General features: G+C 49.6%; 1 long non-coding RNA gene across 1 annotated transcript; it reads left to right on the top strand.

The window, feature by feature from the left end:
* Positions 1–3638: 3638 nt before the first annotated feature.
* On the top strand, positions 3639–7844 carry LOC119700370. Its single transcript, XR_005256748.1, has 3 exons — positions 3639–4123; positions 5917–6152; positions 6913–7844. It is a non-coding gene; the product is annotated as an uncharacterized LOC119700370 (long non-coding RNA).
* The last annotated feature ends 3411 nt before the right edge of the window (positions 7845–11255 follow it).

The following is an 11255-nucleotide window of genomic DNA, read 5'->3' as shown; positions in this document are numbered from 1 at the left end:
AGGGGGCCCTGAGGGACAGCAGGGGCTGGCACAGGCCTCAGCAGAGGCTGCTGCTGGCGCTGTGATGGGTGCATTGCTGCACAGCAGGGGATGGGAACAAGCTGCTGCTGCTGCTGCTGCTGCTGCTGCTGCTGCTGCTCCCCGGGGGTCTCAGTGTATTCCTGACAGTGCCATGGGCTCGGTTTCCCAGCCTGCATGGAGAAGGAACCGGTCTGTGGGCTCAGGAGAGCATCTCCTTAGACTTATCCCTTCAGGTTTGACAGTGACACATGCTAAGGGAGAACAGAAGGACTGAATAATGCAGAAATCACTTTGGCACATCTGGGAAAAACGCCTCTGAGTTTCTTTCCCTAAATGCTGCGAACAGGTGGGAGCTGCAGCTGTCTGAAAAACTTCATCTTATTTCTAGAAAGAATTTTGATTGTTTTTTTTAGATAATCCCCAAAGTGAGATTTTTCAGTTCTGAGGTGGTTCTGATTTGCAACAAATGCTGTTTAAAAGACAGAGATAGACACTGTGAAGGGTAAGAAACTCCATGCAAGCAGAGTTTGCTAAAAATGCCCAGAGTTAAGATGGGACCACACCCTGACAGAGAGAGCCTTCCAGCAGCACTTTCCAACAGCTCCCTCGGCTGATGTGCCACAGGAGCTGGAAGCCATCGCATCCAGTGAGACTTCCACCCTTTACTCGGAAGGCCACAGTAACTTCAGTGCTCTGGTTTTATGGGATCAGGAGGGACTGTCCCCCGTCACCCCATAGGTGGTGGCCTGTCTTGGGGCTGAAGCTGCCTGAGGATCTCTGCTCTGTCCTTGTAACCACAAACTGGATTAATATTGAGGTAAATCTTAAAGTTCTTAGAGCAATGTGCCCATATGGAGGTAAATGACTTGAAATGCACCCTGAAGCACTTGTGGAAGTTTCTGTGCTAGGTACTTATTTGTGTGAAATTGTTATTCATATGAAATTGTGATAAAGCTCTGAACATTAACTGGGATTCGAACACCTTGGCTTTTGGTTGCCTTTCAGGAAAGGCTTTTTACTTTCACCCTGCCCTTGGTAATCCAGAATGAAAATCTAAGAGGGATCGAAGGGTGGCTGCTGTGTGCCACATTGCACTGGTTGTGGAAGTCATTTCACATAGTTCTGGGAATTCTGGCACAAGCTGCCATCATCTTTTCATGCTCTCATTTATGAAATCTTGCCCAGTAAGGGGGTGTGGGTAGATCCTGAGAGCAATGCCTGGGGCAGCCGCTCAGCTTGTTCTGGCAGGAGCACAGGCTGGATGGGCAGGGCTGTTTGCAGAGCTGGTGTCCTCAGTGGGTTTGCCTCTTCTCCCTCAGCTCTGCCTTCATCCCCTCTCCTTGAACTGCCTGCCTTGGGAAGTCTCTGCTGTGCTGCTTGTGCACAGAGCGGGTTGCAAACGGGCAGGGAGGAATAAACACCACTGGCACCGATTGCTCAGTCAGTCACCTGGCAGTGCTTGGCCTCGGGGTGACTCTGCTGCCCCGTGCACCAGCCAGCCCCGCAGCTGGCACTGAAAATGATTCCCTGTGAGCCTGCGGGGAGGCGCCACCCGTGGGCCATCCCCCTAAGCACGGCTGTCTCTCGTGTGCTGTGTGCCCCCGTCAATTAAAACTGATACCAAAATCAAAGATAAACAAAGTGCACGGAGATGCTGGGGGAAAACCTCCCCTTTTCACGTTCCTGTGGAGTGCAAGTGAGTTTTTGTCTTTGAGCTTCTTGGGCTAAGCATAAATGGATGATTCTCTCCCTTCCTTGCTTTTCCTCCAAACGATGACAAAAAAATTGCTCCCTTGAATTCCAGTTCAAATAAATGGAAGTCTGGGGGAGAGGAAACAGACAAACCAACAAGGAAGTGTTCTATATTTGGGATTTTCCTTCCATCTCGTGGCAGGTGGGTTTGGTGTGTTTTACAGCTGCCTCCTGAAATCAGTCTGTTACTCTGCCATTCCTTTGTGAGAGAGCAGCAGTGCTGAATCTTTATCACATTGATCCTTCCCCAGGCTTTCATCAGGGGCCTGGATCATACACAGCGGTGTTATTGCCTTGTTATTTTTCATTTGTATGCTATTGATTTGCTGCCAGGAACTTACAGGTCAATTTGCACAAAGATAGGCTATGATTTATCTTATCTAGAAGATGATGTCACGGTGGGAATGCTTTTCTAAGGCTCTCAGGGCTTTGGGTTTGTTTTCTCTCCTCTCAGGAGGCACATTCACAGAGGGGCGGCGCGGTTCCACCTGGATTCCCACCCGGAATATCCGTGTCTCTCACAGAGCTCTCGTGGGTAAGCGGCTGGACAGGAGCCCACACTTAAACTGGAATTGTACTCCCGGGAATGGCTCTTCCCTCACTCCTCTCTGTCCAGCTCAGAAATCACAAAGTCAGTGCAGCCACACTGATGAAAGAGAGGGGAGGGGGGCAGGAGACGCTTTCTGTGTCTGACCACAACGAGCCACCAAGGCTGAGCATCCCCGGGTGGCAGGTGCTAGAAACAGACAGGAAAAGTTATTTTTGGAAGATATTTTTTGTCTGCTCTGGTCACATCAGCTCCCCACTAAGCAGCAGCAGCCCAGTTCCCGACAACTCTGCACACAGAAGGCCCACCTTGGAAACCAAACAAGGACTCAAATTCTCCTCATCTTCATTTGGCTTAGTGCTGTCAGATTGTAGCTACTGGGACAGCAAGGGTTATAAAAGTGTGTGAAACTGCACTTGAACTCCTCCAGTACAAAACTCCTGCTGCATCATTTACAAGGGGTTAATTTTTAATTACTCCATGCGAGATGTGCTAAGGGCAGCAGGCTGATGTATCCATGCACTGTGTTGTGTGCTGTTATTTTTCCCTGGAACCCATCCAGGTGAATCAAACCCGCAGTGAGGGGCTCCCAGTTCATGCTCTGTTTACACTGCATTGAATCTTCCTGGCATCCTTTCAGCAGGAGCCATTTGACAAGGGAATTTTTTTGCAGCACGGAGCACCTTTTCCTGCCAGTGGAGATTTTCAGTTTTGGGATTGGTGTGGCGTGTCCTCCTGGCTTGTGGCACGAAACTGGATGCTGATGTGAAACCATCCTCTTACCAGCACAGGTCACTGCAATCACCTTCCTGGGCTGGGGGGTTTTGTTCTGAGTTACAGATTGCTCACAGAGCTCCAGGTGAGACACAGCCCAACAAATGCCTCCCTCATAATGTCTGCCACGGCAAGGAACTCTCAGGGAGCTGAGCTGCTGCCCTCGTCCTACAGGGGCATTTCAAAGAACGTCTTCCTTTGTTTTCCTCTCCTACTTGTCCAAGCTTTGCTTCACATTTTGACACCATTAGGATATAACTGTGTCAGACAGGAGTGAGGTCAAATGAGATTCCCTGCTTTAAGTGGAGGTGTGAAGTCACAAAATGAGCTGTGTCTGGCTGCTGAATGCCTGTTAAATCTGGCACAGCAGCGCGCACACGAATATACTGATAAATACTTCAGTATATATTTATGTTAATATCTGGGGAAAAAAGATTACCATGTTCCAAGGCTGCTGGAAACTCTTAAGCGCTGCTGTGCACTGAAGTGCTATTTACAGACACCAGAAAACATTCCTTCTTGGTAGAATTCATGAATGGTTGAGTTGAGGTATTTAAAAAAAAAATGGAGAATTAATGAAAAATGTCAAATGCTTTCAGTGGTTACTAAGGGATCTTTGATTTTTACATCTTTTTATATAAAAATGTTCCTGAATATTAGATGTAGAACATCTAAGCTGTGGTTTCAAGATACGTTCTCCTCTAGAAGCATCAAAGGTGCTACTGAATGGTCAAAATCTGCTTCAGCAGGGCTCAGTCAGAGTTTTTCCGTCTGACAGCTCAACAAACACAAGGAGTTTCATGTTCTGCTTCAATATTAAATGTTGCTTTCTAAATCACAGAAACTGCTTCCCACCAAACCTGACTTCTGCTTTACTTCAGAGACCTGCCAAAGGAAAGCCCTGCTCCTGTCAATGACTTGTGAAGAGCGATTCCTCATTTCTGAGATCCCTGCCAGGAACGGGAGATGTACCAAGAGTTTCTAAGTTCCTCAGGCAATCAGAACATGCCCCGAGCCCCTTCTGCAATCGTGAGTACGGATGTTTATTTCTCAGCTTGCGTTTACTGATTGACTGAGACGTTCTGACTGCTGCAGTGACACTTTGAGAAGCTGGGATGTTTGTAGGGAAGCAGTGAGCAGAGCCCTGAAGTGAGCTCAGAGCCCATGCACAGCCTGCAGCCTGTGAGCAAGCCCGTGCACAAAGCCAGCATTTCGGAGCTTCTCTTCACATCTGGCAGCGGAACCAGATTTAGATTTGCCTCAGTCCTTGTGGAAAAGGAAAAAAGCAGTGCAGTATGAGCTAGGTTAGCGTCTGTCAGTACAAATTCTCCCTGGGTGATAAATAATGCATTGCGTTAATTGCTGTTTCCTCCCAGCACTGGTACCCAGTGCCTGAGTCAAGAGGTGGCTCCTGCCACAGCTCCTGGCCTGTCCTGGGGAGCTCTGTCTGAGGCCGTGTCTGTGCTTGGTGCAGCCCTGGCCAGTGTCAGGAGGGGCAGCTCCTCTTGGGGCTGCTGCTCCCTTGCCCAGCCAGCGGGTCACTGCAGGGTCACTGAGGCACTGTCTGCTGCCCTGGCTCTTGGAACAGGAATGAGTCACGGCAGGAGCCCAGAGGATGAGGGAGCGCTCAGCCCCAGGCTGGGACAAACACGTTCTGTGAAGCTCCCGCGTGGTTACCTCGCATTAGTTCCCCACAATCAGGAGCCCTTTTGGGCACCTGGTCTGTAAAGCCCTCCTTTCTTCTTGCTGACCCATGGAAGTGCATTCCAGAGCTCTGGCAAGCCCCTGCCTTTGGCACAGTGCTGTTCCAGAAGAGCTGCCCAGGCAAATCCAGCTCCTGTGTGTCCCTGGAGCCTTGGGATGAGGGTTGGGCTCTCACAGGCAGCAGCAAACACGAGCTCCTGTTACAACAACCTCGTCTCACCTGGGGTGCTGCTGCACAACGGGGTAAAACCTGCACCTGCCGAGGGCTTTGCTGCTGCACAGAGCCAAAATTCCATGCTAGATCAAATCAGGTGGACTAATGTCAGCAGGCATAACCTTCAAGTGGGACTTGGAAATGCAGTCACTGGATTCTGCTGGACCCATCTAATTCTTCATCAATCTCTTCTCTGTCTTTTGGCATCAGTAATGAATGTATGGGATAATAAATCACTGTGTGATAATACAAATATTTTAAAAGTACCCCAAATTAATCTTTTTACTATAACCCCTGTAAGGAAGCAAGCGCTTCCTTAATATGAAAATCCGTTGTCACAACCTAGATGTGATGAATGGATGCATTCCTGAGAGGAGGAATTCAAAAGGCAAGTCCTGACTGTTGGGTTGGGTTTGAGTTCACACCCAGATTCAGCAGCGTCGGGGCACTTGCAGCTGGGCCATCCCCGGGCTGTGCAGTGTCACCGTGCAGCAGGCTGCCTGTGCAGATTGCTCTCTTTTGATACTTCAGGTTCCAAACTCACTGCTCTCCCGTGTTGGTCTGAAATAGGTTTAGGGAATACGTGTATAATGTATGTGCAGTTCCTATGGCAAGCTCTGGGGGATTTTCCTCAGCAAAAGACAAGCTCTGTCAGAAGTCTGTGTGAAGAGCTTTTTCCTGCACAGAAGATTTTATCCAGCAAATTCAACTGCTGCAGGGGCAGCTGAGCTTGGTGGCCAAGTCCGTTCTGACAGTCTGGCCTGGAATGCACCATCTCTTCTTTTTCCCCCCCGGAACATTCCCTCCTCTCTTGGCATCACTCCTTTCATATGATCATGCTTTTGTTGAAACTTGGAGTAACCATTCAGGAAAATCCCTTTTCCTTTTCCCTCTCCTTGGGCAGGATGTCCTCCTGAGGATGATGTGTCACCACTCACAGACTGATCTCAGGAAGGACAGATCAATTCTGCAGTGAGTCCTGGTGCTCCTGTGAACAATCAGCACTCCTGGTTCCCAGGGCTCTTCCTTTTCAGCAAGGCCTGAACACGTCAAGTCACTCCTGCACGTTCCCTGCAGTATTTGGCTGTCTCAAGACAGACAAGGGGATCTTCAAAACTTTCTGGATTGATTCAGCAGGAGGTAACAATACCCATTCTATCCCCATTCTATCCCCAAAACACCTCTCTAAAGGCAGAGTCTGACTGCCCATTTCTGAGGCACTCCAGAGCAGGGCTCGGTGCCCCGTGGCATCCATTCAACTCGAGGTCCCTGGATGGACTCCAGGGCCACAGGGTGGGGTCACTGACCATGCGCTGTGCAGGGGCTGAGTCTGAACCATCCCATGATCTTGGGCCCAGAAAATCTCTTACTCCGCACAATGCCCGTGACCTTTTCCTGTGCCTCTCATCTGGCTGCACTCGGGAGAGGCTGGCACGTGGCTGATCTTATGGGTGTGTGCTGCCTGTCCTGGGATCAGCCTTAATGCGCTGTGATTCCTTCTGCAGCGGTTGAAGCCCTGTTGGAGACCTCAGCCCTGGGCCTTGCTCGGCCACCGGAGGGGTTTCACAGAGGCCGCTTCCCTGCTGCTCTGTCTGGAGCTGCTCAGCAAGCGCGAGGCAGCGATTACAGACAGGGCTGCTTGGCACCAGCCTGGGCACGGGGAGGTGGGGAGAGATTCCAGAGACACCATTCACCCCTCCTCAGAGCACAGTCAAACACCTTCTTCATTTCTCTTTTTATTGCCTCTGTCTGCTCTCATCTGGTGCCTGAGCATTTCATCTGGTCACACTGCTTTTTTCTTTGCAATAAAAGGAGCAGACGCGCTTTTGCCCTGTATGTAAAATATTTTGCCACATTTAGAGGTAAATCACAGGCACTTTTCTGGGTTGTGTATTTTCAGACTCATGGGAGATGGAAATGCTTTGACAGCAAGCGCTCTCTACAGGGTCCAGCCATGGTGGGACAGGAAAAGTCTCCTCCTCCCACCTTACTTTTCTTTGTTTTGCTGTAAACCTTCCCTCTCTCCCCATCTCTGGGAGTCAGCACCCACATCCCTTTGTCTCTGGAGGGACTGGGAGCCAGACCTTCCTCTCTTTTTTTCCCTCCCTGTGCATGGAGTTTGAGTCGCGCACATGCGGAATTCAGTGAGCCGAGATCTTCGCTTTCATCAGATGTGTCTCGTCAGAAACAGGCTGACACCCTGGGCACCAAAACAGATCACAGGAGCTACAGCACAAAGCAGGCTCTGCCACAGCTGCAGGCAGGAGTCTGTCAGGGAGAGTGAGGGAGCAAGAAGGGTGCTGATCTAACAGACAAAGGGGGAAGGAAGGAAGAGTGAAAAGTGGAAGAAACTGGAAGAGACTTCAAGGGACACGACGCTGTTTGATGGGGCAGAAGCTGAGAGACAAGTGAGCTGCTGTGCAGGGTGATTGCATTCTTCCAAGATGATTTGTAAAAGGGGAAAAGTTGTAGCTGAAACGCTTTGATTGGCCTTTATCTCACTCTGCCTGTGCACTTGTGTCATTCATTTCATGTAATAACCTCTACTAAACAGTCAGAGGCTGCAGTGTAATTTTGTTGACCTGAAACTAAGGCAAAAAGCTGCAGTTGTGGAATTTGGAGCTGGAATAGTGCCTAACTGGCTGAAGGGCAAAATAAAGAAGTAAAGATCAATGACAGCTCTTCATGTCACGTGAAAAGTCAAGGCTCATGCATCAGGGAACTTCAAAACAATCAGATTCATGTAAGTTTAGCCTATGTCTCAATCCAAAAATTACATTAAAATTAAATTCCCTGTTTCTAATTGTCATTCAGTGGAGCTTAGATGAACCTCAGATTTTAGGTGTTCCCACAATGGGAGCTATGGGTAATGATTACATTGCAACATGAAGTGCCAAAAATGGGAAATGGTGGCAGTTTTGGGGGCTCTTTCTGCTTTCTTTCCTTTTTATTCCTGTCTATCCAACATGGCAGAAATCTGAGTAGCAGGAAGGCGACCTCCATTAAGTTGGCAAGTGAGGGGAAAACAAAAGTGAATCTTTCAGGCTTTGAAGGAGCTGATACCAGGAGAAAAACTGTGCCTGCAATACAAAGCCAAAAGTTATCAACCATCCCGAGAGATGTTTTCACAAATCAACAAAGAACACAAGCCAGGAAAAAAAAGAGCATTGCTCTGGTCTGTGTCCCTAAGATGGGAAACTGAAAAGCTGTGAGCATAGAGCAGGTAGGAGATGATTGTCAGAGGAATGTCAGCTTCCAGCAGAACAGGAATAACTCAGAAGTCTGAGGATGAGTCTCTGCTGCGACTGCAACAGAAATGGGGCTTCTCCAGATCTGCCTAAGACCCAGAACTGACATGAGATGAGGCTCAACTTGAATAATTGTCTTAGTTCCTTCTTTTGTCCTTTCACCCCAAATATGTTTAGCTTGTATTTTGCTTCAGCATGCTTCTATAAATCCTCAGAGGATCCATCTTGGAAGCACTTCCAGGATGGAAATGCTCTGACCTTTAGATGCTGACAGGTGAGGTGCATATCCTCGTGTTCTGTATTACTGACAGTAACGGCAGTGCTTCCTCTTTTTTTTTGCTCACAGTCTCATTTTTAGGTGTTTGTCTGACTTCAGGACATAGTTCCCCTCCTGTAAAACAGAATATCTATGCCAGTGCTTGCATTCCAGGGATCTGGATGCGGTACCACATATTGATGAGCGCGTGACACAGTTACCCCAGTGTCTGCAGTGGCACCCATCCAAACGGAGAGCTGCCCAGTCCCCTGCAGCACGAGGCCGGGAATGCACCCACCGAGGCAGGAGCCCACGCACGGCAGGACTGCTCAGGCAGCTCCCGTCTCCTGGGCTCAGGGGTGATTCCTTTTCCAGAGCAGCTCTGTGCCGGACCTGGCTTCTGAAGATGGTGTGGCCAGTGCCACCTGATGCGTGGCAGCTTTCCACGGGGAGTCTCCTGTGATGAGGACTGCACAGCACTGCCACTCATCCCACTCAGCACTTGGACAAAATGTGGGACTGAACTGCAGAGGTAGGAACCAGTCCTTCGTTATTTCATTGTCTGAAACTTCTTCCTCGGAGCGTGTTCAGGGAAGGATGGGAGACAGACCTTTTTACCTTTCTGCTTTTGTCTCTTTCCATGGTGCATCATATCCATCCCTTCCACAGCTGAACCGGTGGGTCTGGACTTTCTGAGAGGAATTCAACAGAGCTCTTTTTCAATCTTTTGTCTCCCTTTTGGAGCTATCCATCTGAAAACATTTCTGTAAAATTTCCTTTGAGTTCCTGATGCTGCTCAGGCACATCAGACTGGCACAAAAGCCCCTCAGTAACGTCCCCAGCCCCGGCGGCGTGGCTGAGTTCTCTGAACTCCAGCCCTGCACTGTCACACCACAGTTACATTGCAATTACAGATGGAATTGCGGCAGGCTCTAGGCCACTGGCTCTGAATCCTCCTGCTCAGGGCTGACCATGGCCTTTGTCTGTATTTCCTGTCCCTGGAGCTGATCACTCCGTGCTTCCTAAGGGACCAAGCGCTCGTTCTCCACAGCTCCTTGGAGCAGAGGCTGCTCGCCCACGCTGAGAGAGGTGGGTGAGTGAGACTGTGTTATGTCTCCAGGAGCAGGTACGCTGCTGGATGGACATTTCTGTTCCAGCACACTTCCATACGGAGAGAAATAAAGAGGAAAAAAGGAAAAGGAGGGAAGAGCCAGAAGGCAGCACTGAAATGCCAGTGTGGCCACCAAAGAGGTAAGGGAATGAAACCCCAAGAGGGAGCAGAGGAAGGTCACTGCTGCCAGGGACAGCAACACCAGATGGCCGCAAGCACAAATCAGGAATTCTGCAGACGGGAGTGTTGCTCTCAGCCTTTGTGTTGTGTAGCACAGTTTGCATCGCAGTTTATCCTCACAGCCACTGGAAGGTTGGTCGGGGGCCAGACTGCCCTAAAGGGAGAGCATTTTAATGTGCACATGCAGGGGCTGTTCAGAGGTACTGCCGGCATTAAAGCTGCTCCGATCAGTTCTCTGTGCTGGGATGACAGCAGCCATCAAAGAGCCACCTGAGGATCCCTTCCACCCGAGATGCAAATGCCCTCTCCCTCTCCTTGTGCAATCCTAAAGCTGCCACGTACATTCCCTGCAAGGGGCTTGGGCACTGCTTACACTTGGATTTCACTGCATTTCCGTGCCGGGACGAAACTTGCGGTGGCCAGGTGAGAACATTTTGGCTTTAAATAAGAAGAGACATTTCCCAGTGACTGTGAGGAGACACAGAACAGACACTGACTGCTCGTGTGTGCCCTGGCCAGAATACAGGAGCTGGGCTTAGTGGTGCTTGCCAGGGAACGTGCCCAGATTCACACCTGAGACACGAGGGCATTCCCAGCCCTTCCGCCTCCCTGCAGAAAAGCTGGTGCTGCACCAAGAGCACTCGGGCAAACTGCTGTTCCTGTTCATGCTGGTTCTACAGAACTGAACCTCCAGCATTCCACATTCTGTTTAACTTCACCACCTCTGGAGCGTTTCTTGTGCTGCACTGCGTTTATTTTCTGGACAGGCTCAATTCTGCTGGCACAGGCCATAAAGATGATGAAAGAAAGCTTATGATAGCAGAGCAGGAAACAAATGACACTTGGGCATTTGTCATGGATCCTTGAAAAAGCAGGTGAGCCCCAGGCTGACTTTTGGATTTATCTCTGCTGGTTGTACCCGTGTGTTAGCGTGTTCCCAAAGAACCCTAAAGAAAGGAATTCTCTGTTTTGCCTCCCACTCATGGAAGGGGCAAAGAAGAACAAGATGAAATATCAGATTGAATAGCTTAAAAAACGGATAAACCTGTAGGAGAAAGATGTTTTCTGCTGCATTGTTGGTCATAAAGACATTTAAGATTTTGAAAAGCCCCACAACAACCTTAGTAGCCTTTGGCAGAAATGAGACAGACCCAGTAATCTTGAGGCAGTCATGCCTTCAGTCCTTCTGCACTCTGAAGGCAGCTGAATTAACGCAGAAAGCAGAGCTGTCACACACCCTGCAGCCAGCAGCTCCCAAAATTATGCCAACCCTCATTGGTTCAGTTTACTGCAAATGCTGCCCTGAAGCAGCAAAGGTGACTCTGCCCTTCTTGAGGGCTTTTACCTCGGGCTGAGGTTTGGTTCTGCCTGGCTTCCTCAGCGGTGCAGCTGCAGAGCAAGGCAGAGCAGCGCCAAGGCCTCCTTGATCCTGGAGCCATCCGAGCTCG

Source organism: Motacilla alba, chromosome 4, assembly GCF_015832195.1.
Source record: "Motacilla alba alba isolate MOTALB_02 chromosome 4, Motacilla_alba_V1.0_pri, whole genome shotgun sequence".
NCBI lineage: Eukaryota > Metazoa > Chordata > Aves > Passeriformes > Motacillidae > Motacilla > Motacilla alba.
The sequence above is the reverse complement of the archived record's forward strand: the minus strand, read 5'-3'. Positions and strand labels throughout refer to the sequence as shown.